The 26,651-nt window shown below is 33.2% G+C and overlaps 1 protein-coding gene across 3 annotated transcripts in view; it reads left to right on the top strand.

Moving 5' to 3' along the window:
- The window catches only part of LOC126752142 (platelet binding protein GspB-like), a 101,927-nt gene that overhangs the window by 38,120 nt on the left and 37,156 nt on the right, over window positions 1-26,651 (top strand). Inside the window, exons 1-2 of one of the 3 annotated variants that reach the window (XM_050462736.1) lie at window positions 4,357-4,401; window positions 22,776-22,830. The exons of 1 other annotated variant lie outside the window; for it this stretch is intronic. The gene's annotated coding sequence lies outside the window, so the exon portion shown is untranslated. Of the gene's footprint in view, window positions 1-4,356; window positions 4,402-22,775; window positions 22,831-26,651 lie in introns of those variants that run through there. One more of the 3 variants, XM_050462735.1, reaches the window with a different exon arrangement.

The raw sequence follows: 26,651 nt of genomic DNA, 5'->3' as shown, positions 1-26,651 counted from the left end.
GCTCCGTCACGATTTCGTAGTTGTTGCTGTTGTTGGCAGAGTTTCTACATGGGTTTCAGTGCACTACTAAGCGCTTTTAAGCCGCGCTGGCGCCGTGGCAGCACGACAGCACGTTGCGCATGTTCCTAAGATTCTACAAAGCAGAAGACACGCACACACAAAACAACATGCATGCGCATGCCGTTACGTAGATCCGTGCTGAGCGGTAATTAGCGCGCCGATTTATTTACTTTCTAGCGCTTTAGAGATTTAGCCGTAGAATTCTTATAGACTTGCAGCATTTCTCAGGCGCGCATATGAAAGTCCGCCATGTTTTAATTTTCCATGCGCTACAACTGTCAATAGCTGACAGCGTTACGTCGAATCGTCACAAATAAGTGAAGTTGTTGTGCTTCACTTTCTGCTTTAGTTCTCAGCCAACCAATGCAGGCGGCAACTTTCCTTTAAAGCATTTGTTGCATGCCAAACAGTTGAGTTTCTAATTCTGCGCACACACACACACAAACACATTTATGCATACAAAGCTCAAGAATTTGTGCTTTCATGTCGTATTGCCTGAAGCCAAAGCGAAAAAACGCGTGGCTGGCTTCTTCACCGCCCAACTCGCTGTTGTTTGTCGCTCTCTCATACCTTGGCATGCTTGCTTTTGTCATATGACACCGTGAATCGTAGCTATTTCTACGACAGTTGAAAGAATTCTTCTGCCGCAAAAGCTGCCACCAAACAATGTAGCTAATTAAGCTGTGAAATGTTTATAATTTCGTTTGGCTGTAAATAAAGGCGGTTTCATGTTCACCGTTGGATAATTAAAACTATTGTGTCTAGATAGACATGGTCGAATTCTTTAGGAGAGGAGACCTCAGAGGCGATTTCATTTGAAGAATTTAAGTTATGGAATGATGGGTTTTGACATTGCCAACCTATAATTTCAGACTAATGTGCTAAATTAAGTTGGGTTTCGTGTTGAGCTGTTTAGTCGAAGAGAGCGAAACCCATATCGTCGTCTTCCTGAGGTTTTTGATCGAATTTTTAAGTTTTTTTGACTACTTATTCTATGTTATCTACAGTTCCACATGTTCCAGCTCAGCGAACTTTACTCACTTGCGTGAACTTCTACACATGGCTCCATCAGCCCTACTCCAGAACAGGTCCATATTTATATGGCGTAGTAATTTCTCGCATTAGGTATACCGGATATATAAGAATAAGATGTTCTTATATTCAATTCCATGGTAAGCAAATACCGATCAACAAAAAGTATTGACAAAGTTTCGATCAAGTAATCCTCTTGTACCGATGAATTCTTTTGAGCCTGTCACGATTCCATTGAGATGACTGGTTTCGTTTCCAAATAACTCGTCAGTTGACCGAACGTGTGGGAATCATAATATTTCAACCTCAGTTTAGCGTAAGCTTGACAGTCAGGGCGGCAGTGACGTGCTACTTATACTCGTACCTAGCCTTCGGTCCATATTTATATGTCGTACTAATTTATCGTTAATTTACTGGATAGAGAGAAAGTTATTACTATCTGCAATACCAAAGTCAAGACATTTCAACGAAAGTTTGACTGTTATGCTGAAGTGTTGAGCATCTAATACCTCACCTTTTTTCAGACGACTTTCTATTAAAATTTGAACCTCCTCGCGTGTTTGCCTATTGGACACTGTTACGATAGAAGCCTCAAAAACTTGTATTAGAAGAACCTTACTGAGAGTTAGGGGTTGAAATGGTTATATATTGGTAATATATATGGTTATATGTTGGTTATATATTTGTTATATATTGGTTATATAATGGTTATATGTTGGTTATATCTGACTGCGGAAGCTGAAAATTTTATGCTACACATTTGTAATATTTTATAGTGAATAGTAAGCAATAAAAAACTAAATTTCGATTTTTTTGATACAACGTTGTTTTGCCTTTTAGGTGACGATATACAAATTTCATATAATATAATACATTTAAAATTCTGGAGTCATGCTTTTTGAACATTTGAGAAAAGACCATATTTAAATCTCAAAAATGTCCACTGTCACTGGAAGCAACTTTGGCACTAACTGTCACATGAAGCGTATTTCAGAGAAATGGACAGAAAAAACACACGACAAACCAGGTACTCGCCTCCAAAAGAAAAAAAATAAATAAAATTGCGCTCTGTCTTTTAAACTCCCCTCATTTTCTTTTCACTAACGTCACTAAACGCAACTTTTAACCCTGTACCTGCAACATTAGCTACCCACCACTTCCGCTTGCTGTCGAAAACACAGCGATCACTATGGTTTCTCATAAACCCACTGCTCCATTTCTTTTACGACGCACTCGGGTTGCGAGCGGGCGAGTACGTTGAACCCACGTTGTGACTCATTAAGCATAGATTAGCACAGAGACTGCCACAAATTGCATGACACGAATGCAGGTTGCGACAACGGTAGGGAATTAAAGTAAATACGACAAAAAATATATCTGTGAATATGTATGTAAGTATCTCACATATGCTTAAATGAGTGTCCCGCAGTGTTTCCCAACCGCTGTGGCTTCAATTGCGTGCCTGAGTAGTCGTGCTGATTTGACAAATGCCACATAGCCGTAAGTACAAACCGTTAGACGCCACAAAAAACTAGTTGTGCGTTTATGTGAGCCCCAAGCACAACTGTCATCTTCGCTCGATTGACACATAGCGGTGCATGCACGAGATTACCGCTGCGTGTGCGCAAGCAAGTCATCGCGACTGCATTGCCGACCGTCGACCGACGCCACCTTCTTCTATGTGACTGAGAGCTGCGAACTTACTTACGTATGTATTTAGTTGTTTCCCTAGCTGTCACAAGCGCTGTAGTACACCGTTTAATTGCTCATCATGGCGGTGAGGCGCACCGATTTTGACACAACCGTCGTTGTTACAACTTTAATGGTTTCCGACGCCTGCTTTGTGTCACCGGAGTTCGCATGTTGCACTAATTTGTTGTGTTTGCTTTACTTCTGAATTCGCGTTTGCAGTTACGTAGCCCTTTTTTTGAGAAAAAAAGGTCGGCGCGCTTAGTAACGGCGTTACTGTTATGTTATATCAGCCAAGCCCTTTGCTTAGTTAACTTTTTTTTTGTTGCATCTACATTTTTTAATCAAATTAACTTATTTCCTTTCTTAAAAAAATATTTGTTTACCTTTCGTTTTGCTTAATTACGCCATAATTTGAATGAAAGCGCATATTCGTCGTCCCAGCATGGTGCGCATGCGCCCTGCACGCACGCAAGCACGCCGCGCGCACTCACTCACACTTCACACACTCACACATACATACAAATATATACGGCGTACAGCGCACAGTAGATAATCGCCACATTGCAATAATTCTGCGCACGACTTGGGAAGTTGAGCAATTTATTAAGTACCCACCTACGGCAGCTAGCCGCCCATGCCGCGCCGCATACAACCAATCGCACATCCCTTCCATGCCCGCGCGCAAGCCATAAGTTCTTGCCATAGACTCCACGTAGGCTTTATTAAGCTCAGTGCTCTGCAAGCAACCTGCCGCTGTCGTTCCGCGCCGTTCCTTCCGTTCTTGCGCGCTCATTTGCGACGCTTAATGACTTGAAACACCGCTGCGGCTCGGCGCGCATTCGAGCGGCGCGCTGGCGTTTAGCCCTCAGCGCTGCACTTTCGGTTAATTTGTATGCAACCGGTGATGATGAGTTTCATATGGTCGCTTCTTCTGGCCATAATTTACGGTATGTCTGTCTGCGCGGCAATGTTGGCGTTGTTGGCGTTGTCGGCATTGTCTTCTGTGCTGGCAGATATTCATATTTCATTGCTTGCACTGCGCTCGCACTAGAATTGTGCAAATTTCAATTTTGCACGCAACCGCACCACCACCGTCCACACTGCCACAATACCCTCCGGCTGTATGCATTTAGTTTCATTCAACCTGCCGGTTCGCTGCGGCGCATAAACAACGGCTCCCTTGACAACGTAGTCGGAAGGGTTTTGAGGAAGTCGTCGGCGTTGCTTCCCGTTCGAATTGTCCAAGGAAGCCGTACACACTTTTACTCCAGTCTTTTTTCTGTACTTTTTCGCTTGAGTGCAGTTACACCAGCGCACTTGCCAGCTTGTATACAGTCTGCAGTTTAAAGTCTCAAAATCAATAAGTCTGCGCGGTGCCCCCAAAGACACACCGCTCACGCTCTCTTGCGCGCTCCTGTTAACGGAAGCGCTTTGTCTGCCTGCTTATCCGACATCGACGACTTTGTTTATTATCTTATTAATTCTGTTCTTATTTTTTCTTTCTACTTTCAGGTAGCGTACCGTATTCGTAACTCATTTATCCAGCTCTGATTTTGCTTTCGTTGGGTTCTATAGGCAGTTTCGTTCGTACTCCTCATATGGCTGTGGTGATATATGGTAGGATATGACTTGCAATTAATAACTACAATAACCATTGTCTGGCTTTGATTATTTGTTGTTGTTGTTGATTTTTTAATAATAATCATATTTTTATGGCTACAAGTTCATCAGTGAGCCGGAGCCTCAGAAGACAGGGTTGCAGCTGTAGTTAGTAATGAGAAGCCTTAAAAATAACTTATTGAGTTTGTTATAGATGGAAATGTAAAGACATTGCCTATAATATCACAAGAACCATTCTCTGCGTTAACTTGGATATGTTATCTAAAAAATATTGTGTTTTTATCATCAGTCCATGCCCAAAAGAAGCATCTTGAGCGAAATTATTTAATGTTTTGAGGGTAGAAAAGGACGCTGGAGAGGCCACACTCTAAGGAAGATCCCGATAGGACTATGACGATGCCGCTTGACTGGAATCCGCAATGGATCAGAAGTCACGGCCGAACAAAACTAGCAAGGCAACTGCTTGAATTAGCCGATTCCAAAATCACCTGCTAGAGACCCTATATTTCAGACAAAAGAAATAAGGAAACAAAATATGTATAAGTTAATATATATGAACCTCTCTCTTTGTTAGTAAATTAAGCTTTAAGGTCCTAAATTAGCAGCACTAAAAAGTATGTAACCCCGGAATTCAAAAATTCGATAAGATGATTTCGAATTCTTTTTGAAACTTAAAAGTAATATCTTTCCGCTTTGTGCACCGATTGACTTGTTTGCTCTAAGTTAAACAGGTTACTATGTTACAAGGTTCTCAGTCAGATCTTTCTGAGGCAAACCAAACAAACAATACCTTCCTTCCAGCCTCACTAACTGAGCGAGGTCATGATCTCATGTCAAATTGAACAAAAGTTGGTCACAGAATACTCACAACTTTGAATTTTTAAACAGTCAATAAAGTTCCCGCAGCAGTTTTGAAACAACCAAGATGTTCCTTGTCTAGATATTTCCGACAATTCCAAGAAGAGCACTTTGAAATACTTAAAAAATACCGCAAACCAAGTATTTAAGTAGCGCTTATTATTCTACATGAGTAAGTACAAAATAAGCTCCTGCGGGTAAATAAATACGAAGACCTAAGAAAACAAGGCAAAATATATTTAATGAAGGCCAAGAATAGGCAGAAATTGTAGAAACATAACAAATAAATGGCAGAAAAAAAAAACAAATAAAAACAAAAAAAGAAAAAACAGCAAATCACTATGCGGAAAACAGGTAAATAACCAAAGCAACAACAAACAACGGACGAACGAATTGGAGAGTAGAAAAAATCAACGAAGTGTAAAAGGATAAAGATCCTGCCACCTTTGTAGCGTGAAACTGCTTTCAAATTAGTTGGCGGTATGTTAAAAAAAAACAACAAATAGCGGGTTTGAAAAGGATTTCGTGTGTAACAAATTCCTCACAACAAACTGAATGATTTTCCAAATTGCTACTTGCGATACAAAATAATAGTTGGACGCAGTCATAATGACTTTATTCTACAGCAAAGAGAAGTCGATATAATATTTCTAAATCTATTATTATTTTTTCTCTTTTTGGAAGGAAATACCTTTTGGCTCATTGTATACCTGACTCTCAATACAAAATGCAGGTGCAAAGAAATTCGTGTCTAGGTTTTTATAGCGAGAGTATCAGTTATCATTTCGCTTGTCATACGAACTTTATAATGCTTCAATAGATTGGTATTATTTACAAAAATCATTTCCGTTTTGACAAGTAATCAAGTTTTAGTGTTAATTTTCGAGTTCAGTCGCCGATTATTAATCGATTTTTCTTTGTAAATTAAGTACTGTAAGGCAAAATAATATATTTTATATATAGAAATTATGTAATAGACTTGTTATTTTCATATAAAAAGTCGATATATATCCAATAATAATCGATTGTTAGTCTTTAATAATCGATTTTTCTGAAAGTAATTCGATAAAAACCGATTTTTTGAAATTATGTAATTTATTTGTTATTTCATGAAAATGTCGATATTTATCGAATAATTATCAATTGTTTATCGATAAGAATTGATTATATTCACGTTATTAAGAATAGCAATCGACTATTTGTCGATAAAAATCGCTTTATTTCTAAAAGTAATTCTATAAAAGCTGATTTTTTGAAATTATGTAATTTACTTCTTTTTTAATAAAAAATCGATGTGTATTAAAATCTTTTTGGGGCGCAATATTTTAAATTCAACTGCACTCAAATCTTCTCATTTAAATATTTATTGAACATTCACTAAAGCTCTTTTGAAATCGATAAATTTTACACACAACAAAAACACTGTAGTCCGCAACAAAAATATGTTGCCAAAGCGTCATTGAAGTCACTTAAATGATCAATTTTTTCAAGTTAACCACATTATTTATTATAATTGCAAAATATAATGAAATTTTTTCGATTTCGCGTAATTCAGCATTACTTCCTTGTTATTAAATTTAATTGTATTATTTATTAAGTATTTTATTATTGATTGGCTCGCTCGATAAAAGCTTGTTAGCAATTTTCTTCAAAGCTCATTGTCAAAATTTTTGGCATTTATTGTATTCTCTTCTGACGATTGCTATTGTCAGCTATTAAATACGAAATCACTACCAGTTTTTATAAATTTTATAAATTTCCATTGTGACTGCAATTAAGTCCAATTTCGGGTGCCGACTTTTCAACAACTCTTTTGCGCTTCAAATACCGCATGCTTAGTATTTCTTCGTATTCTTTTTTGTATTGTAAATTTTTGAAGGTTTCTTCGGAGCTGTCTCGCTGCACTTGATATGATCTAGTTAGTTTTCTGTTGAACAAATTGTAATAATTAAATGATTTTTTGTTATTTTTAAAGGCATTTGTCTGTCTGTATTTTGTACTTTACATTTTAGGCAGGAGACTTACCATACATTGCTTGTTGTGCGTCCGTCTTCAAGTGGTTTTCCTTTAAAGCAAAATATCACTTGAAATCTTTTTTTATATAATTTTCTGCCTATACATAAGAGGTTTTCAAACGATTGTGGTTTTTATTTTTTAATAGTCTGCTTGATATGGTTCTTTGTTCTTCTCGCGCTGCGGCAACCATTCTTTCACGTGTTACCAAGCACTAATTGTTTTCTTTTCGCTTTAAACTATAATTCGTTCACTTTTTTGTTGCTGCTTTATATGCTTCACATATTTTCGTAATTGTTTCTTTAATATTTCTGACATTAAGAGACCATTGTCATGACCACATGTGTTGAAAGCGAAGTTTCTGAGTGATTGCTGTTTCAAAATTGATCGAAAGTTATGAAGATATACAAACATTCTAAAGACCTAGTTTGTACACATACGGGGGCGTTACACCGAAGTTTTTTATAAGGCTATGTGCACAGTGTTCTGAAGATCTATGTAACCTCAAACTCAACCTCACTATAAGAGTATATTTTGGTTTCGTTTCGTAATCTTTATTCTTACCGCTGCTTTGCTCATCACTCTATTATGCAGCCGGCTTAAGTGACGATAGTTCTACGACAGAAACCGATATTTCTACCACGAAAACGGAAAAGTTGTAATTCTCAACGGGATTTCAAAAACACCATGAAAAAAACTAACGTTGTAGACTTAAAAGTAATAACTTGTCTCATTGTAATAGGTTAGCTAAGCATTTTTTGTTCTCGAGAGTCAAGAGCTTTACTTCTCATCAAGCTTATGTAACAAAGTAGAATGCCCTGTTTGACTTTTGTGTTGTATTTAAATTCTTCTCGTTTTTCCTCCATTTCTGTAATATTTTCTTGTAATACTGTACATTCTTTCGTAAAATCTTGGGAGTGCCTTTGCATAACGATCAGTAAATATTATACAATGCCGTTACATACAGTCGGTCACAGTTGACCGCTTATTACGACAAATGACTGTGGCGCACAATTGAAGACAATGAAAAGTTAATGATCAAAAATTATAGCAGAGCTGATGTAAACATATGGGCACATGACCATAAGTGTGTAACGCTGATGGCCGGAGCATTGCAACTTCGTATGCTTCTAACTGATTACCATCGGCATAGCTGTAAGGCGTATGTTGTAGACTCAAGCAGATACGAGTATTTTTGGTAGAAATATTGTACAATTTCAGGTATGTATCATATATGCTCTCAGACTTTTTTGGTACGAATAATTATGTTGTCCTTCATGAAAAGCTTATTTTGATATGTATTTAGAAATCGATAATAATCGATAACATATTATTTACAGCTTAAAGTCCAATGGCATAACATTTTTTGAAAAATTAAGTGAAAATATCGAATAAAATCATTAAATTTAAAACAAAAATATTTTAAAGTCGATTAATAATCGATAACATTGTTAACTTAAAGTCCAATTATATGGAAAATTATTTGAAATTTTATGTGAAAATATCATATAAAATCATCAAAAATAAAACCAAAAATATTTTAAAGTCGATAAATAATCGATAACATTTTTAACTGAAAGTCCAATTATATGGAAAATTATTTGAAATTTAAGTGAGATATGATAATAGTCAAATACAAAACAAAATTAAGTCGATTAATAATCGATAACATATTATTTATAGCTTAAAATCCATTTATTTAGAATTTTTTTCGAAGTTTTAAGTGATAATATCGTATATGTCTAACCATCAAATATAAAAAAAAATATTTGAAATAATCCTACTTGCTTAATAATCGATTAACTTTTAAGCACTGCACATTATTCCGAGTTAAGGCGCAATAAAATGTAAATTATGATTTCGAAAAGGAATATTTCTAGTAAGAAAAAGAAATTTTTACATTTTTTTAATAAAATCCCTTCACTTTTGTAGCTGTGTAGTTCTCAACCAGTTTATGAATAAGATAATAAGCAGGGTTAGGTTTATAACCGAAAACCGACAAACCGAAAGACATAAATCATATACATATGTATGTATGTAGAAATAAAATAAAAGAAAGAAACTTTTGAAATTAAATAGCCTAGTACTCCTCCGCTACTGCTCCCACGAGAGTCGGGTATACGTAATCGGAGCTAGCACGAATGTTAATGCGACCAAAGGCTCCCAACAGTCATTCCTAGAAACTACTTCAAGAATATGTATCTTCTGTTACTACAAAAACCACAACTATCTGGTGTCTAAAGCCTCTGAGTCAGTAGTTTTGTCAAAACCGTACTCATAAAACTGATAAGTGCGCTCAATTTGATTGCGCCATATTCCCTGCCCTCTTCGCTGTTTCTCCTAACATTTTTCCGTATTTTTATATTTGTCATACAATAAGTTGAGCCCACACTCTAAGCTCAAAGTCCACCCACAAGCAAAACCCTTTTCGTTCGCATGACTTTTCTGTGCACATTGTGTTAAAGGCTGGGATCACGTGGCGCATATGTGACACCAACCAGTGCACATTTCTATTACCATGAAGTTGGTTTGAAATATAAGTCACACTAGGCAAACAAATACAGACAGTTAGGTTGAAGTTGCTCCCATTTTTTATTTACACCCACAAGCGCTCACAGGCACCCAGCCACACACACACATACATATGACAACTATCGCCTTGGCAGCCCCAACTCCTTTTTCTCTCTGGCTCATTGCAGGCTGCCACCATTCAGCTTATGAGTCATGCACGACAAAATTCATTCATATGACATGTCTCTATGTATGTATGTACGAATATGCATAAGCACTCGTCGCATGCTCGCATGTTTGCAAATGTGTAAGGTCTGTTTGCTCATACATATGTGAACTTGTTTTCTTGCCTGTTCTGCACGCCTGCATATGCTTAACTTATTGTCTCTGGCCAACGCCATTAAGTGGCGGCCGTTGCCAATTCATTTGTTGGATTGATACTGCGCAGACGCGACGTTTTGTCCGTATCTGACGCACGACTACAAACATATGTATGCGTATATTTTTTTGTTGTTGTGTCATTTGGTATTCTAATTTATGCAATTTTTATCGCAAATATTGACCAAAGCACACACAGTCACATTGAATGATCGGTCGTTGGACGCAGAAGGAGTAGTGTTCGCTTGAAGCCAAGTCATAACTGTAAAGCATTTGCCGTTGTTTTGTGTATTGGTGAGTTATTTGTTATATTTTGTTTAATATAGGTTAGGTTATTGGTGTTCGTCGGCGGTTTGAGAACGCTTAGTCATTTGAATTGCTGCTGCTAGCGATCTCCATGAAAATTACAGGTTCATGAGAAGTTTTACTCCGTTACTCGCTCAGTTTTCGAAATATCTGAAATTTTGCAAACGTGCTTTACTCGTCAAGAAGCTGATTATTTGTCGGAAACGCCGGTATAGGCATGCTTTAGCATATATGTAGCTGTCATACAAACCGAACTTTCGGAATCAAGTGCTTGTATGGAAAACTTTTTTATTTGATAAGATATCTCCATTACATTTGGTATGGATTATTAACTAAAGAAAATGCACAATATCTGAAGAAATTGTAAAGATTGGACTGTTATAGCATATAGCGGTCATACAAATTGATCGTTCAAAATCAAGATTTCGTGGAAAACTCTTTATTACATATATCTTCTGATAAATAAAAAAATACTATAAATAAAATAAATAAGTTCAAAATTCTTTCAAAACATATTTTAAAATAACAACAGAAAGTTTCACCCCTCCGATTCTCATAACTTCAGGTTGCCATAAAGCCCGTATATCTCAAAGTAAACTGTACTTTTCCTTTTTCTATTAACATTCTTCGGCTATTCGCCTTTTAGGTATGCCATTTAGTATATTTTCAAACATGCATCCAGAGAATTATTTATACTCAAACAAAAATCTAACAACGATGTACCTTTGCCTTTATTTACTCGAACATATGTAAGTATGTACCGCTGTGCCTTCATGAAAATGTTTGCTTTACAATTATGCACCACAAAATTTCAAACATTCTTCTCCACTTAATAGAAGCCCACAAAGTGGCTGCTTGTAGCGTTGAAAAATGTCTAATGTAATCAAAATCAAAAAATGCAGTCTGTCCGCCACTTACTCAGAGGTTCAAGGCAGGTGTAAATGCAGTTCAAGTGCAAACATTTACTTAGAAAGCTGAGGGCTAGGCGAGATGGGCTTGCGTTGGCATGCTGATGAGTGGTGTGTCGACGCATTCCTTAAGAAAAATCAAATATATAAAAGTACATTGCTGCTATCAAAAGCAAATATTTATGCAGCTTTGTCTTTTAGGGTTGCATAGTGAAGTTAGCAAGATTATGCTTGAGAGCTAGTCTTAAAAAAAATATAATAAATTTCTTATTAGATGCCATTTTTCTATAATCTTAACACTTAAGTTAACATATCGGCAAAAAAAAATTAAAAATTGCTGTCAGACATAATAATTTATAACCAATATAACCATTTTATAACCAATATGATAACCAATATATAACCATTTTATAACCAAAACTCAAATTTTGTTTCTATATGAGTGGTTTCTATTACATCGTTTTTCCTTCGCCTGTAAACTGATGAAAAAATTATGAAAAAATTATGTTACGTAATTTTGCATTTTAGGTGACGATATAAAATTATTTTTGATTTTTTAATAAAACTTTAATTTAAAAAAATGCACAAAATACTTGCCACAGCGAATCCAGCGCTCAAAATGAAAGTGAAAAGTAAATAAAACATACAAAAATGCTAAATAGCAAATTCGTGCTGACCTTAAAGTGGGCGTGTGAGTGTTGAACGCTGCCAACTCGAAATATTTCATACTTTCGTGCAGCAAAAAAAATACGAGACTCAACGAAAAAACACTTAAATGCTACTTAGTGTCAAAACAGCGATTTATTTATATTATTGTTGAGTGTTTCATTTTACTTAATTTCACTTTTGTTTTATTGCGCTTTATTTAGTTTATTTTCAGTAGAATTCCCTTGAAATTGCTGGCGTGCTGTTTCTCACATTCTTTATAAAAACAACGAAAGTGAAACCGCATGTGGAAAGGTTCAGTAAGAAAGAAATTAAAAAATTAAAACCGAAAATCACACAAATCTGGCTGAAAGTGATTACTTTCACTGCAGGGTGCGCTTAAATTGTTAAACTACTGTAAATTGTTGTAAATTGCTGTAAAAGCGTGCTTGCCAACTTACATATCTACCTTTGCTGCTTCACAGGCCTTTCTCTTGAATTACTGCCTGTTCATTTCTTCCATTAATAAACGGCAGGCGAAAAAGTGCTAAGTAAGCCAGAAATTATAACCTTGCTGAAAATCACTTATAATAAACGGATAATAAAAGCAAGTTGAATGGGTGGTTTTTCAATTAATATTTAGTATTAATGCTTGGTGATTGAATTTGGTGTAATTTTCAGTGTTATTTAGTTCAAAGCGGGAAAGTTCATAATTTGCTGTTTGTGTGTTAAAGGAAAGGTACTCTGAAATATGAATTAAATGTCAAAAAAACATGTATCGATTAATTTTTTATCACCGCAATTATCGAACATTCGATATTTGTCAAATAAAATCGATAAAATATTATTGGTTAAACAGTAGCATAAAATTGTAAACATTTCGAATGAAGAAAGCACTTATCGATTAAAAGTAGTTGATTATTTTTTTAAAAGCGCGAAAGTTCATAATTTGCCCTTCACGTGCTACAGGAAAGGTTTTCTAAAATATGAATTAAATGTCAACAAAAAATTATCGATTAATTTGTTATCGCTGCAATTTTCGAACATTAGATATTAGTCAATTAAAATCGATAATCGTTAATAGCATAAAATAGTAAAAAAAATTAAAAAAATAAAGCTCCAATATAATAATTTTAAATTTAAAAATGTTATCGATTAATTTATTAGCGCTGTGATTATCGAAAAATCGATATCAGTTAAATAAAATCGATAAAATGTTTAAATATAAGCATAAAATAAAAATAATTTTGAATTAATGAAGTTCCCTTATATTTATTTTATATATTTTATAAGTTATCGATCAAAAGTTGATATACATACTACTGTGATCAAATTGAATGGTGAATTTTTAGTTTATACTTCGCATCTTTTTCGAATCGATAAAGTACTGTTAGTGATATCTATGCCAAATTTCACGTCAAAATATTCATTAGTATTTGAGATACGCGTCGTTTTGTGAGGCTCTAAAAGTGAATTCTTCGATTTCAACTAGGTTTGAAGTAAGTTTAGGAAAATTGTATTATAACGATATTTATACTTATCGATATAATAAAAATTGCATAATTATAAGCTGAGGATAATGATTTGAGGTAAAGTCATATAATTTAATCGAATGACATCGATAAATATATGCTTTACAAAATCGATAAAGCTGTATAAAATACAGATATTAGCAACAAATATATTTATCGATATATCGATTTTTTTTAATTTTGTACGAATTACGTTTGAAATCGTTGTTCTCTCGCAAGAAAAAGTTATCGCAAACTTTTGCATGTTCAACTTTCGATATTTTTACATATCGAGTATATTATAAATTACGCAATTAAAAGCAGATGTTAATAATTTAAGGTAAATTCACACAATTTTGTCAAATTATATTAGTAAATATATATAAGTATTATAAATCCGATAAAGCATTATATTATTACTTAAATTACTATCATACTTATCGATAGACTTACATATTTTTTGAATTTGCTCAGACTTTGTTCTTTTTTCACACTGAAAAATATTATAGATTTATGAATAATAGATTTTTATCGATAATTATCGATATATATCGATATGTTTACTTATCGATTAAGTTGCAAATTAATTAATTTTGAACTGAAGAAAATTATTTAAAATAAAGTCATATATTTTAACAGCGTAAAACGATAAAAAACTCGTTACCGCTATTTACATTTTATCACTTAACAGTTTTAAAATATACCGCATATAAATGTAGCTACATATTTTTTTAAGTTTAAAAATTGCTTTATATGCGTAAATTGTTTAATTTACTTATTTAACTAAAATAACTGTTATTAATGCAGAATTCTGACGCGCTCAGCATTTTTAAAGCGTCAGCTAAATTCGCCAAAATTCCGCAAATATTTGCGCGAGGGCAAAAAACAGCAGAGATTGTAGTAATGAGGGAATAAAAATAAAATCACGCAGGCTATACTATACATATATATACTTCAATATATATGTATATATATATATACTTCAAATATATACATTTTCTTATATTTTTAAATATTTATTAAATTTTCATTTAAATGCCGCGCAATTGAGGCGTAAAGCAACACGTAAAACACTGACTGACCTTTGAGTTGAATATAATGTTTATTGTTTTTGTTGGCATTTTTAGTTTACTCACAGTTTTTTGTACACTTAACTTAGGTATGCAAATGGCTAACTATTAGAATTCTGTAAAAAATGCTAATAGAACACACTGAAAACGCTGCACTTGAAAGGCTAGTAATAATAAAAGCAAATGAAGTAGAGCAAAATATTGTGAAAATAATTGAAATGTATGGAGGCAGTGAGAAAACAGCTGTTCAAGCGAAGCTGAAAGAATTTTAATGTGGGAACGAAACGTGCGTTTTGTAGCAAAATATTTGTGATTAAATAAGTGTAAATATGTAGCTGCTTGTGTGTATATGTGTGTGTTTGTATGTAAATAAGGAAGGAAAATGAAACTTAACTGTATAATTAGAGTGGTCGTTAAAGTCGTTTGCGGCTATTACGGTGTATGTTAGTAGATAATCTACTGCTAGGGTGAACGGAAATAATTTTTAAAACCAATTTTTTTATAGAGTGTAAAATTTAGATTGTTTAGGTGGTTATAATAGTAAGTTTCAGAAAATCATTTTTTGGGGCAAAAATATGTATTGTACACGAATTTGAGAATATTCGTTTTCCGATTTTTTCTAGAAATACCTAATTTACATATGTATGTTTTAGAATATTTTTGAAAAATTTGAAGTTGATTCAGATACGTAAGATAGCGTAATCTGCTAACAAAAATTGAAAGATGCTTTTTCGGCACGCTGTTTTCAGAGGAAAATTTCTTCGAAACGACTGTACAGATCGACTTGGAATTTTTACATAAGCCTCTTAGATTTCTCATGTAATACCTAGATATAATAAGATTTTTGATAACCATTTCGAGGTTTTAAGCCACTCTGAAGTGTAAAATTTTTGTGGGAAGCTGTCATTTTGTCTGAAGTCGAAATGTTGACTAGTCCTTCGATCGTTTCCTGAGTTCAACTTATCTCTTAAAATTATTATTTTTTTTGGGTTTTGAGATAATTTTATTTTTATTTTTTTTTTTTTGGAAGTCATATTGGAGATCGTGTAAGGAAACAAGAAAGTACAAACTTTTTAAAATTATTATTAAAGTATATTCAAATACATTAAATATTAATTACTAAAAAATATTCCAAAATTAAAATTAGTAGAAATTATTAAAAAAAATAATTTTAATAAAAAATTTTAGTTTTAGTAAAAAAAATTTGAAATGTAGTTTATTTAAAATTAGTTTTAAATTTTAATTTTTACAATTATTTTTAGTTAAAATTAAATTTTAATTTGAAAAGAAATTAAAAATTTTACAACTTTCTTTTATTAAAATTAAATTTATTTATAATTTTTTATTATTACTTTAGTTTAATTTTGAAAAAAAAAATTTGGAACTTTTAATGTCTATTTTTAATTTTAACCAACAAAATGTGTAATTTTTACAAATTTGATTAAATTTTATTATTTTGTCTTTTTTTAATTGAATTTTTAATTAAAAAAATAATAAAATTCTAAAAATTAAAAAAATTAAATCTAAAATTTTTTTTATTAGAATTAATATCTTTTATTGTTTTTGTAATTTAATTCTAACAAAAAAATTGGAACTTTTACAAATTTTATTATATTAAATTTCAATTATTTTTATCTTGTTGATTTAATGTGTATTTTAATTTTTTAATTTGTAAATGTATACTTTAATTTTTTTTTTAATTAAATTTTTGATTTGAAAAAAAAATTTACAATTTTTATATGAAAGTTAAATGTATTTATATTTTTTTTCATTATTTCTTTTAGTTTAATTTTAACAAAAAAAAATACTTCAACTTTTTTTATTAAATTATAATTTTTTTAACTCATAATTGACTATAGCCTCTTAATAAAAATATTTTGAAGTGAAAAATAATCATAGCAAGAAATTAATTATAATTTCTGCCATTGCCTGGAATGTCATACAATGGTTCTAGAAACAAACAATCGAGTCTAGGCAAGCTTATCTGCAGCGTAAAATATCAATAGAAAACTTTAAGTGCTTGCTTATATAATTTTTAAACACAAAATTGTGAAATTAGCATTTAGTTTCAACGTAAACTGCAACCATTGTTTATATATCGAAAAAAATAGATATAGATATATATGTATGTATGTATATTTAAAATTAAAAAAAAAATAAATATATTAAAACAAAATATTTAAGAAAAAGTATTTTTTATTACTCTATTAAGTAGAAAAAATGTTACAACTTAAGGGTATGCACGCTGGAATGCCATTAATGACAAATTTAACTAACTTAAAACTATTTTGTATACAAAAAAAAACAAAAAAGATAAATTTGCAAACTAACCTGAGCCAATGAGCGGAAATGCCCTTGAGTCTTAAGAAATAAAACAAAAATTGGTTACAAAAAATCACTCGTTGCCGACTACAAACCAAAATTTTTGATTGAAAAAATATAAATTTTTGGTAGAAAAATTTGCATAGGACGCACTCATGTAAAAAAATATTGCATTTGAGTTATTGGTATTGAGTTTCCGAAGTGTTATTGTATTACAAGAATGGTGTGATATATTTGGCGTCGATTTTATTTTTAGTTTTCACGAAAATAATGTGCGAAATGTATGCAAAATGCAAAAACAATTTAAATAATGAAGTGTAGCATATTAAGTTGATGAATGCTTTTGTTGTCGCCATTCATTAGCCAAACGCCATAACTCAGGCGCACACTTGGACAATTGCATTTATATATATATGTATGTTTGTAGGTAGGGAAGCATGTGTACTCAGTGCCAGTGGTTGCTCTTTTAACGCTCTTACTTTTTCCATTTTTTTTACGGTTTTTTATTATTATTTAAAAAAATGTTCAATATCATTTGCAGTTTTGCTCTGATTTCATATTATTTACCTGATATACGTGTAGAAGAATGTAGTATATACTAGTATATACTAATATATATATAGTTCATAAAAGTATATATGCCCACATCAATACATACATATATGTATGTATAGTATATAAGTATTTCAACATGCTTTTCATTGTCTGCACGTATCGCACTATTTTTGTTTTTGCCATTATGTTAACACACCTCGCATTTTTCCAAAGATGCAGCCACATTTACAAACCAAACACGTTTCAATGGTGAGAACTAAGTATACATACATATACATATATTTACTTTTAGTAATGATATGTGGTCAAAAATGTAATAAAACACTTCTGGGCTTGTTATTCATGCATTTTTCATTATTTTGCAAAAATGCAGCAGACTCTGGTGGTTGTAAAAAAATTTAAAAAATCGAATAAAAAAGCAAAATGTGAAATAAAAGATCGCTAGTGGTTTAATAAGGTGCCTAAACATACCAAATAAATTGTTATAAACCGAATATTGTAAGTAATATATCAACTGATCAAAATTGAGCCGGATTGGCGAAAAATAACATTTTCCCACAATTTAATATATACATACATACATATTTTTGTGAAATAAAATATTGCTAGCGGTTTGATAAGGTGCCAATATATTCCAAATAAATTATTGCAATTTTTATAAACCAATACTGTAATTTCTCAACTGATCAAATTTGACCCGGATTAGCAAAAAACAATATTTTCACGTAATTTTATATCTAAATGCATATGTACATGCAAATCTTTATTATTACCTGCAAAATATTTAATCTTCTTTTGAACCAATACCAATTAGCATGCCAACGCTAAATCGAATTTTCCATACAGTCATACTTCATACCCAAAACTTTAACCAAAACTGTAACCAAACTTTAACCAAAATCTGTTGCGTGGATCCATAAGAGATGTTCGTTCTTTTGAGCCAATTCAAGCATTTCAAAGCTAAATCGAATTTTCCATGCACTCATACTTCATACCCAAAACTTTAACCAAACCTGTAACCAAAACTTTAACCAAAATGTGTTGCATCGATGCATAAGAGATGTTGAGCTCCTCTGCTATAGCTTAATTTAGCACTATTTCTTTATTTTTTCAAAGTCATCATCATCAACATAGATGGATGACTTCAAAATTCAGTTTGCAGTTCGAGTCAAATTTGAACAGCTGATACACACATAAAATGATTAATAATAATAAATTTACAGCGATCATTCAAATGGCCTCTCCAAAATTGTGGTTTTCCCCAATTTACTTTAAATACTTTGTTTCTGTTTTACATATTTTCATTATTTAGTATAAAAGCACACGTAAAGTTCAGTTGTTGTAAAAATAATGTAATCATTTTTACTGCCCTGCTTCTGTTGCCACTGTTTACACGCTAACGACTACAGTTGTTTTTAATAAATACACACACATATACACGCGCCTGCACCTAAGTAAATACCGCCAGAGACAACAAAGAACTATTTATTTATAAAGAAAATAGCGAATAATCATCATTAAAATGGAGACTCGGCGCAGGAATGCTGTGTGATTACAAAGGTTTTGCACTGAGGAGGTGAAATAAAGAAGATATTGTAAAAATATTGGCATGTACATATGTAAACATATACGAGGGTTGCCATTTATATTTCGGGGTTAGAAAATAAAAACGTTATTAACGAAAGCACTTTTTGTTTTACCAAAATATTCTCCATAAAGATCTATACACTTTTGCATATATTTGCACCAATTGTCGAGGCACTTTTCCACACCGATTGAGATATCACCGAAACATGTGCATCAACCGCCTCTCCAGGTTTCGAAAAACGTTGACTTCCTAGTTTATTTTTTATGTATAGCAATGAAAGGAAGTTATTCAAGGATTCATCACCTATCTCGACTTCTTTCGAAGCACCGTGTTTTTATAACATTTCTCTCAACCAATCGATACAAGCCGTTTTTCGGGCAATTGACAAATTGGTTGGATCCCAACTTCAGCAATTTCTTTGCAGTTAGGTTAGGATAGGTTAATTTGGTAGGCCAATAAGCCACGCAGTCAGCCAGTCAGCCCTATGCTGCAGGCGCGTGTTAAATATTATTGCAATTTTAAATGTACTTATATGCTTGTATAAAAAATGGTCAACAAAGTAGCGAATTTTATTTAGAAAAAATAAAAATTCTAAATATTTATAGCAAAAAAGATGCAAAATATATAAAAAAAATATAAAAGGAAAAAAAAATATTGATATAAATTTTAATTTTATGTTTTTAGTTCGAATTGTAAAATTTAAGGGGTTAGGGGTAGTGAGAATTTTCAAAAAATTAATTTTTTTTTTGCATTTTCGTTAAGTGTTATATCTTAAACAAATTCTCAGAAAATTTCACGTTAATTCGATAATTAGTTTTAGTTTAGTTATTCGACAAATAACAAAGAGATTTCAATTTTTTAAGACCATTTAACTGTGATTTTTTCCCAAAAATTTAGACAAAAATTAAACAAATTTAAAAAAAACTTATGAAGAACAACAATCACCGACTATAATTTAAAAGAGTGATTAAATGCAATTTATGCTACACTTTTCCCATAAAACAAACTAAAAAGTTATTTATAAGCATAAGTACATGTAATTCGAGCCATTCAAAATAGTTAACCGCCACTGTTCATGCCAATTTTTATTTTTACTAAATTTCGTGGAATTTTCGATAAGTACTTCTCGTGCATTCGCAGCACTATCTTCATTTTTCTGCTTAAGTCCAACTGAGCGTGCTTATTGCAATTTTTAATTCTTTTTATTTTAATTGTTATTCGCTCTGTCCTGCTTTATATGTACATATATGTATATATATATATATACTTATACCTGCAACTCCTTGCCTTATCTAAAGCTTCTTCAGCGCTTTACAATTAATTTCGCTGCACAGTCGCCGCTTTGCACGCCATTCCATTTCAGTTGCCAGTGTGGCATTCGAAATGTCCTTTTGTTTTCATGCCACGAAACAGAGAATAATATTATTTTTTTTTTTCGTTGTGCGAGTTAATTGGTTTTCGCTCGAAAATGTCGCTTGAAATGCACTGCTGCGTGGGGTTGAACATGGTGAATAAATGAAAACCGGCTGGCGAAACGCTTCCGCAATGGTTAATTGCATGCTACGAGCACTTCTTATGTTTACTTTGTATGGGTTTTTAGTTTGTTTTAAGTATTTTTTCTTTCAGTTTTGTGTCTTTTTAATTTTTTGTCAACTATTGACATTTTTAAAATACCAAAAATGGCATTGCACTTCGCTATTTACATAAGAAAACGCATTGAAGTGCGTTTTATGAAAATAAAAATTTACTCTTGTGCGGCATGTAATTGTTGGCAATGCTTTTTAATAAGGAATTAAGGAAAATAAGGTTTAAAGTGCCATTTTTAATACAACAAAATCGTAAATATACGAAAAAAAAGGTTAAAGTAGGCACTTTCGTTGAGAAAAATCTAAAAATGTTTAAGAAATTATTAATTTTACTCATTTTACATATTTTAAGGGTATTAAAAATTTAATAAAAAAAATTTAGTAGCCTCCAAATGTGAAATTTTTCAGAAAAGCTAAATTTTTTTTTAGAAATATTTTATTTGACACATTTTATGGGTATTAAAAATTGTATGAAAAAAATGTAATTATCTCAAAAATTTAAAAAAATTATTAAATAAATTTTTGAGACCTCTAACTAGCACACTACCCGATATGGCTACCCAATAACCATCCCTTTAAAGAAGTTTTACAGCAAGAGGCGCATTCTTTACATTCTTGTAGTACTTTGGCAGCAACAGCTAATAAATTTTACCAATACTTTGCCAACAGCAACAAAAATATTTCACACTTTTTCAATTTTCTAAGTAAAGCTGCTATTTTTGGAATATATGTATGTGTCTAGTAGGAAGTAACTGTTTGTGGAACTCACACATGTCTGTCGAACAAAAACGAATATGCAGTTACGTGAATATGCACACATGTATATATGTATATACAATACATATATGTATGCATCCATCATGAATTCAGGTCGTCCGCGCTTTCCGCGAATTCAGCTGCCCAACACACTCCAATAACCAAACAGTCCAACGGGCTCTCAACTAACCCACAGCCAAGCTGTATCGGTGTCGGCGTCGGTGGCTCACATTTCAGTGCAACAAATGCAAACGAATGCGCCATATATAGCTGACACTTCCCTAACGCTTCCGCTGCGCATAAGTGCATGTGTTGGCAACTATGTAAATTCGTATGAAAGAAGTAGCAGAAATGTGTCGGAGGAAGAAAAAAGTCAGTCTCCCTACACCTTCTACGACTTCAACCAACTGACATGCGAGTGACACACGAAAGACACAAAAGTAACAACAACAATGGTGCAGTATAAAGAAATGGTTACACAACGCATTAGAACGCCAACCAAATAGCCAAGCTGGCAGCGCAGCCGTCCAACAGTCAGCCGGTAGTGCGCATGCGTGTGGTGGCTGACAGGCTGTAGACCCGTATTGCCCGCAGCCATATATGACAGCAGCACTTCCACTGCATTCCATTTTGTACTTTGCATTTGCCACATGTTAATTGGTGATTTTCGTTATACCTCGTTAACTAGATACGCCCGTTGTACCCCCCTAACAGTTCATATTGCATATAGCACTTACTTACTCACTGGACTCTTGTAGGTTTGTGTATGCGTGTGCACATGTGTTACTTAGGGCCTAGCATGTAAATTCTAGCCACTTAGGCGCTTTCCCCGCCGCTCAGTGCCGCCCTTTCTAATGCAATGTCTCCCTCTCACTGAGAATTTTGCCTTCACTTGCTTCCCGTGCCTTTTACTTTACAACGCCTTGGCAACTTTTATTGCTTTTCTATCTTTTTATTTACCTTTACAATTAACTTTACTGTGTTTATTTATGAATAAAAATGTTTATTTCATAAAGTGCATAAAATTCATTTGATAGTTCGGCCTTTTAGCGCGGCTTCTCGGTAAGCCTATAAACATTTTCACTACACTAAATGAATTTCCAAGTAAAAAAAAATTTAAAAATTCTTATTTATACTGCAAGTCGTTCTTGGTCTTATTGATTTCTCACATTTATTGCTTTTCAGCATTCATGGGAATTAGTTTTGGTTAAAGGCCTTAAAAGTCGCCGCTTAACTCTTTTTTACTTATAAAATGTATACATTGAAAAATAAAAAGTGCTTAGAAATTTCTATTTTTATTTATAAATGTTGAGCGAAACCATTAAAAACTCAATAATAAGTTTTATTTTATTACTTCTTTGCAGGTTGGTAGAATTTTTGGCAATACTGAGCTCAATGTGGCAGCCAACAGGTTTACAGGTGAATAAAAATATAGAAATAATAAGGCAATGCACTGGCAAAGTTTGTGATAGGCTCAAAACATAATATAGCGAAAATTAAATCATACTACTATATAATATAACTATACTATATCCTAAATATATAAGCTAAAACGAATAGCCGCTCATCCTTATAATCAAAAATTTATTTGCAAACAGCCTTCGATGGACTTTACTCTTTTCTCATCCTCAAAAGTTGCCAAAAAAATCATTCAAACAACTCCCTGCAAGCCACCAGAGATTTCCGTTAAAGTTTCTATGAATTTCTTTAGACTCTATTGACAATTCTAACCGAAACTCTTGCATTAGTGTCTTCGAATGCATGAGAGTTTCGGTAGCCGTGACTCGCTGGGTTCGCAATCAATACGTTTTAACTCAAAGCAATTATGGTTCCCACTGATTAAGACCAGATATTGACAGAAATTGTTTGTGGTGTTAAATCCATTCAATTTTGCAGACACTTTATCAACGCAAAAAAGTATAATAATATGTAAATTGATTACCTGCCGTAATTACTTACAGTTACTTCAAATATGTTTTTTCTTATTTTTTATAATAGGAGCAAGCATCGAAAACTGGAGTGCGGAACTTTAATCCGCTAAACCCAACCTACTCTCAACTTATATCTCTCACACGGGATCACCGGATTGAGTATTACTTCATGGGAAAGAAAAAGTCTCAGCTATCATACGGACTCACTGACGACTAATATATTCTCTATGTCTTAGTTTTGTCATTATTAGAGCTGACGCTGCGTTGACAGCTTTCCATTTATCGGAGGACTGAGTGCTGTCAAATTTTGTACCGAAAAACTACCGCCAAGTGAATTTTCTAACTTTTCCCTTACATTTGAAAACGAAGGCTTGAAAAAATACGTGCTCAGAGTCTTCTATGCACTTTGTATATGTCGGACAGTACGGACTTAAGTCGTGATGGAATCGGAACAGATAGCTACTAAAGCCTAAATGTTCACTCGGTGTTTGGTTTAGGTGTAAGCCTAGGTCTCCATGTTATCTATCTATCTACGCATGGATGTCCGAGATTAATCTGTGGGTCCACTGTCCTTTGGTTGAGGTTTGTCATCCTGCTTCAAATGTGCTTAAAAGTATGTCAGTAGGAAGTAGTTTCAAGTTTCCACACTTTACGAAGGTTTGGTTTGGTAGCAGGTTTGAACTTGGCACCAAAAGCAACACAGTATTCCACTTGGACAGCTGTGAAGCTGGTCCTTTGCGATTTCCAGAAGGCTCATAGATTTTGGATCACAGATTCTTATAGATCGACGAAGCATTTTGAGCATACCACAAATTTATTGAGGCATCTGTTATCCATCCCACGTTCACCGAAAGTGTTTCAAGCTCAATTTGACAAAAGATGGCGAGTTTGGAAGAAAGTGTCTACTAAAGACGATTCCACTTCGCCTTCTTCTTCACAGCTTTGACAATTTGCGTCCCGCTAGCTATGAAATCTGATCACATGTGGGTCTACTTGGCGGTTTCAAGTCATTTTGCCTACCATGGCGGCGAGATACATCTTTCTAAGGGCAAGTAACCATGCTTTAAGCAAACTTCCTTTCATAAACAGAAATTTTGTGAAAGAATAAATCCTCACTTCTTAACGAAAAAATGTCTTCACTTCTCAATGAATCGTCCACGTCGAGGAATAATCTCCTATTATTGAGAATATTGTAGAAGGTCGTTTAAAGCAATGAAAAAGGCTTCGTTAGAGCTTTTATAAGGTATCAAGTTAAGAACTTTAGTTCTTCTTCTTTACTGGCGCAGACACCGCGAGCCGAGTAATCCTTTTTTGTTTTGGGAAAACTTTAGTTAACTGAGCCTAAAAAGCTCTGGATATAGTAACTTTATTGGCGCCTTAAGCAAAATTATGGATGTGAAAATTTTTTTTTTTTTTAATTTTTTATAGCAAAAAATGTTGCTCCAGCTTAAGACCACAGCGTTGTATTCAGAGGCTGTAAAAACCAAAGTTATAGCGGTGAAAGGGTAGAAAAGGTTTCACATTATTTCAAAAGTATCTGATTTTATGAGAGAACTTCCAACATTTGCCTTAATTTCTTTGTTTATTTTATAATATAATTTTGTTATTATTGATTTTTTTATGTTAAAATACTTTTTTTCCACTTACTTTATGTTTAATGAACTCTTTTACGTTTATGATGAATGTCACAATGCCGTCACTAAGCCATAAAAACCAAATAAAGTTTGAAATGTAAGATTTTGCTACATAAAGCGCAGATAACATTTTCATTTAATTGCCGGCGAAAACTTCATTTTTAACGCTAAGCGAAAGGAAGAAGTGACATGAAACAACAAAAAATGCAATAAAAGCCGAAAAAGACCAGTAAAGCACCGGGGCTTGTGAGACAAATAGGCTTTTACGACATAAAAATTGTCACTACTTTTAATGTTGCTGTCAATTGTCATACGCATGTGTGTGTGTGTTGCTGTCAAAAACGATTTAATTTGTTTCAAACGAGTGTACTTTTATGATGATTTTCTTTTCTACTTCTCTTATTTGTACTATTTGCTTTTATTGTAAACAATTTAGTGAAGCACGATGCTTGAAGAAATTTGGAGAGATATTTTTGTGACTGCTGACAGGAAAACCTTAGCTGCTCTGACTAGTTATACATAATTATAAAATTGTTAAATTTTAATTAAAGTGGTTTTCGGCAGCCACTGACCAGTTTTCAAACCAGTTCTTCCACATGAATACGAAAGAACTACAACTAAAAAAAAATAAAATATATGATAAAAAAAAATTTTATTGTAGAAAATACGCGACTTCTTGTATTTCACAAAAGTTCGCAAATTCCATAAACCGCACGGATTGAGAAAATAATGAATATTGAAGTAGTGATTGGCGTCATGGGGGTTATTGAACGACTGTCAACTGTGTGAAACACCTGTCCATTGTGACTAATAATTGTGTTGAGCCACGACGGGTTAATCGTACTTATTGATGAGTCCACTTTACGGTTGTTTCTGGCGCTTTGAACAGCCCTATAAATCTCTCTTGCTCCAACACACAACCAACCGAAGGCTATCTCTTTCTCAGCTAACTGTTTTTGGCTGCACGCACACACACACTGGCATATATTGGGAATCACACAATGCAATGCCAACACTACTTCCGCAAACAAAAACAATAACAATAACACAATAGCAAAACCATTGTGCGCCCACCCAACAGTTGTGCAAATATTTCAACGCAAAAGCAACAGATTGTATCGCAAAATGCAATAATTCAATAATTGTGGTGTTAATTTTTTGAAGCATTGTTGTTTTGCGTTTAATATGTTTGTTAATACCTTAAGAAATGTCGAGTGGGCAATCATGTAGGGATTCAAGCAGATTTCGCAATAATAATTTGTAGTTATAAGTTGAAGTTAAAACTGTATTTTTCTTCGATTTCAGAAATTTTCACAAAAAAATTGAGCCTAATTATAGACTTTTTTGTTAGTTGGTTTGAAACACGTTGCCTATATTTTGGATGCAGTTTTAATAATTTCTTTGAGTTTTAGGTTCAGGTTTAGGGAGAAGTATCTTTCAAAGGCACGAAAATTAACAGTTTTTTTCATTATATTTATAAATGTTGCATACATTTACGATACAATTTTAATAATAATAGTAAGGGTTAGCTTCAGGTCTTGGAAGCATAATATTTCAAACGATAAGAAAATAAAACATTTTCTTTTATTTTATTCATTTAGGCTTCACTTATAAGTATATTAAAGCAGGTCAATTTGCAACCAACCGAAAAAACCTGAAAAATTGCAAATGGGGA

Source organism: Bactrocera neohumeralis, chromosome 3 (genome assembly GCF_024586455.1).
Source record: "Bactrocera neohumeralis isolate Rockhampton chromosome 3, APGP_CSIRO_Bneo_wtdbg2-racon-allhic-juicebox.fasta_v2, whole genome shotgun sequence".
NCBI classification, from domain to species: Eukaryota; Metazoa; Arthropoda; class Insecta; order Diptera; family Tephritidae; genus Bactrocera; species Bactrocera neohumeralis.
This window is presented reverse-complemented; position numbering and strand designations above follow the sequence as displayed.